We start from the raw sequence: 5373 nt of genomic DNA, 5'->3' as shown, positions 1-5373 counted from the left end.
CACTCGACATGCGCTTATAAAATCATCCATATCTCCGTAACCGAGTACTTTTCCGAGATATGACATTAAAGTGGAAGAGTAAGAGAATAATGTCGTGTTATTTTCAGAAAATTGTAATCCCCTAACTTTCGGATCCTTTTGTTGCTGCGGGTCACTTTTGACCATTTTCTCAACATATTTCCCCCTAAACAAAGCCTTGCTATCAAAATGTACTTTGGTGTGGACAGTGTGAAATAGATAATTTATCGGTCAAACAAAGTGTACATGGTGTCATCAGAGTCAGAGGAACATCAAATACTGGAATCGACAAATTAAAAAAAAAGAGTAACACTATTTGCAATTACGTATACACGTTGGTATGCAATTGCAATTCAATTCAATTCAATAAGCCAGTTCGGAGTTAGCTCATGGGCACATTGGAAAGAATGACCTTTCTTTTTTCTCAGTTGGTTAGGGGCACTTCACTCGTTTTCAGAGCGACATAATGCATAAGCTTTACGTAACAATTTATGGATTCATCAATCCCGTTCAAAAAAAGAATAAACTTGCGTAGACAAGATGAGCAGAATGATCTGTCAATTCACACTTGAGAAAGCATCCATTTCATTATTTTGCATTGGATGTATTGACAATCTCTTTCTATTGATATTGCCAAATACCAATTTTGCTGTCAGGTGGATGTGCTGGCAAGCGGCATTTATAGGGATTACATGAATAATCATTACATGACAGATGCTTATCCCAGTAAATTTAAAAACCAACATGCCTGTTGGTCCGAATGACCTTGTTTGTGCTCATGCGCAAAGTGGAACTCCGAACTGGCTTATTCAATTCAATCATAGTTTATTTCCAGTCAACGAAAATCAAAACATAGTACAAGGTATACATGTCATGAAATAATATTGTTCAAACATTTGCAAAAGATTCATGTAGTATACGAGATAAATCATATTACGTATATATATATATATGAAGAGTTTGTTCGCAAAAACCGATAAGTCCATATTTGGCAAATGGAGATATTTGCGATTAAAGGTCAAGAAAAATAGAGAGAATAATAAGAAAATTTTTGCTTCTTTTGACCATAGCTTCAAAAATGTACCTTTATATGTAGTGACCAATATATCATTTAAAAGGTATCATTTTGTACTTTATGACAAAGACCGTACTTTAAAATCTTCAAAAATGGACTTATCGGTTTTTGCGAACAAACTCTTCATATATATATACACACAATAATTAGGAGGAACAATGCATATATACTTCGTGGACGTGCGGAAAATAAATTCGATTATGGAAAATAGTGATCCACTAATAAGCAAAGCTTGTGGGACGTGGATCACTAGATAAATAATGAGTAAGTAATATATTTTTCGACGTTTTTTATAGCTATTTTATTTGATATATATTATTTAAGTCATTTGTAAAGATATACATGTGGTTATTTTGAGATACGCAGGTCGGGAAAAAAATAAAAATAGAATATAAATGCCAATGCCCGAACACTGATCACTGAACCACGTGTACCGGGAAAATATGAAAAGGACAACACACTCGTACACACATTCAATTACCCATACACATATAAGACGCGAGACAGTACCGAGAGGAGAGAAGACAGTAACAATACAAGTCTACGAAGAACAAAAGACAGGAAAGGAAGAGGAAAGAAGAAAGAAGAGAGGTCTGCATACAGAACACGCCAAGTCGTCGAATCGTCGTGTGGGATAGTTATGTACATGACTGTTTCGATGAAATGAGTCGTGACATATTTTAGGTAAGAAGTTGCTGTTATAATTTAACAGGAACTGACCAAGTTGAAACATATACAAAATAATATTGTATTTCTTTTTTGTATTTTATGGTAAAAAAAAAAGCATCTGCACGTTCTCGGGTATGCAGATTAAAAACAATTCTAAGCGCTCTCTTTTCAATAAAAAAAGTTTATCAAGTAATATCTGATATATATTACCCCAAGCAAGGATCCCGTAGTTTAAATAAGGTAATATCAAACTAGAATAAAGAGTTAGTAATGCAGATGAAGGAAGATAATATCTTAATCTGTTCATTACGCCAATGTTACGTGAAATAATGTTACATATGTTATCAATATGATTCCTCCATGAAAGCTTGTTATCAACACAAACACCAAGAAATTTAAAGGAAAAAGGCTATAGAAGCGGCAGACTTCGAGATTCTAACAAATTCTTAGCACATTGCCACAATATATGAATGTTAATAATTATAGTTATCATACCAAGAGGTAAGTTGATGATTCCTGGTGTGATAAAGAGATATACAAAAAAACAAAACAAAACAAAACATCTATTAAAAATATGTTGATAATCTCATATGCATAATGAATTGTGTAAATAACTAGTCATTTCTATGCACATTTTCCATAAATCAAAGTCTTCCTATCAAAATGCACCTTGGCATAAGGGAAAACAGCTAATTTATCGGGCAAACGAGGTGCATATTATAGTGTTGTCAGAGTCCAAGGTAAGTCAAGTGCTGGAATCAATCAATAAAGAAGAACTGTAAACACTTCTGTAAATATGGTTGGAAATTGGAATTTAAGAGGCCGTAGACCAGGCAGGCTTCGACATTCTACAACGCACTGCCGCAATACATGAATATATTTCATAACAGTTACTACATCAAGACCTGTTCATGGTCCCTGGTGTGATAAAAAGATACAAAATTAACTGCAACTACTAAACAGCACACCTCTGTAATCTAATTTGCATAATAAATTATGAAAATTTTTACCCATTTTCTAAGCATATTTTCTACCAAAACAAGGTCTTGCTATCAAAGTGTTTCATGGCGTCATGAAAAAAAGGACAAGTTACGCAATCACATCAATAAACATTGTTTTATAGATAAGTGCAAGGTCACAGTATCTTTTCCTATACTTTGTCATTTTCGTTGGATGAGGTGGTATATAGGACCTAATCATTTTCAATCTGCAGGTGAATGTAAAATCAATTGCGACCCTGCATCACAAAACCACCAAAAAGTCACCAGACATGGATTTTTAGACGAGGGTAGATTCTGAAAGAGCAGACCCAAGCTTTAATCATGTATAATTCCAATTCAAATGGACTCTCCTAACCTAACTTAATATTGGTAAGAAAGCACATACCCTGGAAAAGCTTGAACAGAGAAAAGAGGCTCTGAAGTACAAGGTCTATTTAAGCGCTTAATCTTTACCAAGCCGCGCTAGCTGTGCCATTAAAAGGAACAAAACACAGGATATAAACCACCGGAGCAACAGCAATGAAGGTGACAATGAAGCTGAAATTAAACATGTTCTATAAAAACATTCTGCCCATGATTAATGCTAACTTTCAAAACAGTAGCGTCATCCTTTCAAAAGTTATTAGTCTTTAAGGTGAAGAGTGTGCAAAGATTTCAAGAAATGAAAAGCCCTCTAAGACATGTACCTGATCATTTTACTCTCCCCCAAAAAGGGTTGTAGAAAAACTGCTTACAACACACTTTCCCATTCATGATAAGATCTCAAACTGAAGAATAATATAGAAGGATAGCTCTTGTCTTGGTTGAGCCATTTCACCTTTTTTTTGAGTCCTTACGTAAAACCAAGCGGTGCGACTCTTCGTTTTTTTTGTGATGCACGGTCACAATTGGAAACTTTTATAAATCTCGTCTGAAAATACAGTATAAAATATCTCTCCACCTACTCTGTATAAGGTTCAAGCAAATAACAAAAGACAAAATGTAAGGAAAATCCTGTAATCTCGGAAACAGAAACTAATGATGACTGTGTAATACTTACGTCATTAACACCTTTATAATTTTGGCTGTCGAAGAAGCAATCTGAGTCGATAAGTCTATTACTAATCGAGCTGAAGGAATCTACGTTCATGCAAGATTTGCATCATCAGATTGTAGATGACATGCAAACACTGCGGTACATTGTAGGTTAAATTTATGACATTTGCATCGAAACGTTTTGCGTTGCTTTTAAGTGCACTTGTAATCATCTCAAGGCACATTTGCATGATAGAAGTTAGAGACATCAGTACTGGCTGTAGGCCAGATCAAAACGTTCCCACCCATTGAAACCTGATGAAAAAAGATCATGTCTGACACAGTGAACAGGTTTTTCATTTTTTTTTCTTTTTTTTGTACATGAGCGATTCTCCAGATTCACAGATAACACGTACAGTGTCAGACTGTGATAACCAGCGGTAGATAATACAGTGTGAGAGACTGTGATAGGTAACATAGTATTGGAAGCTTCAGTTTGACATACTGTGTTACCTACCAAAGTATCCACCCTGTGATTTTCCACAGTGTGAAAATAACACAGCTTTACCACATGTCCCAATTTCACAGTTAATCCTAGTGTGACATAACACACTGTGTTTCACATTGTGAATCACAGTGTGTTTTACTATGTGGCAAGACTTTGACTGTAGCAGTATACCATGGTCTAATGAATCGAATTTTTTAGACAAGTCAGCGTAAATCATAGCCAATGGAATTGTTTTTTCTCTCTAAAGCTGCTGTAATGTAAAAGGGCTGTTTCAATGGAGCAAAATGGGCGGAATCTAGACTGTTCTTTGATCAATAGGTCCTCTTCTGACAGGTACTTGTGCAGTCTTTAGTGCATGATACGCTAGAGGATTTAAGAGAGAGTATGGATGATTGAGATTGGTCTGTAATTTTCTACACCGGAATAACTTTACCTAATTTTAGGGGTCTGGAACTATGTCTGAGTAAAATGAAAGGTTGAAAACATAATACAATGGCTGAGCAATGAATTGAATAATTCTCTTAATAAATCTAAAACTTAATCCACCTTGTCCGCAAGAAGCTGAACTTTTCAGACTTTTTGTGATCTAAATTATTTCTGACTCGACGGCCGGCATGAAAAAAAAAATGATTAAGGAATTTTATGGTGAAAAAAACTAGTGAAATATTTTCCACCAGTATCAACATTTTTTTTTTACATACAGAAACACCAATATTAGAGAAATACTTTTTGAACTCATTAGCAATTCATCTGCCATCTTCAATCTTTTTTTCCGAGCACTTCAACAGCATTTTGGGAGCATGGATACGTTACATTTCCCCAAATTTCATTAAAACTTTTCACATTTTACAAAGGTCGGTTTTATTTCTCAAGATTAAGTTTTTGAAATATGTTTTGAAGCACGCATTGTGAGATGTAACGTATTTCTATACCACTGATATATCAGCTTATTTTTTATAACAAGACCTGTAAATATATGGACGAAATAATATCATTTTATGAATTTCAGAATGCCTTTCGTTACCCAAGGTTTTCTTGCAATTGTTTTCTCACTTCTGGGCCTGATTTCAACATACATGCTCGTTAGG

This window comes from Diadema setosum, chromosome 12 (assembly GCF_964275005.1).
Source record: "Diadema setosum chromosome 12, eeDiaSeto1, whole genome shotgun sequence".
Taxonomy (NCBI): domain Eukaryota; kingdom Metazoa; phylum Echinodermata; class Echinoidea; order Diadematoida; family Diadematidae; genus Diadema; species Diadema setosum.
This window is presented reverse-complemented; position numbering follows the sequence as displayed.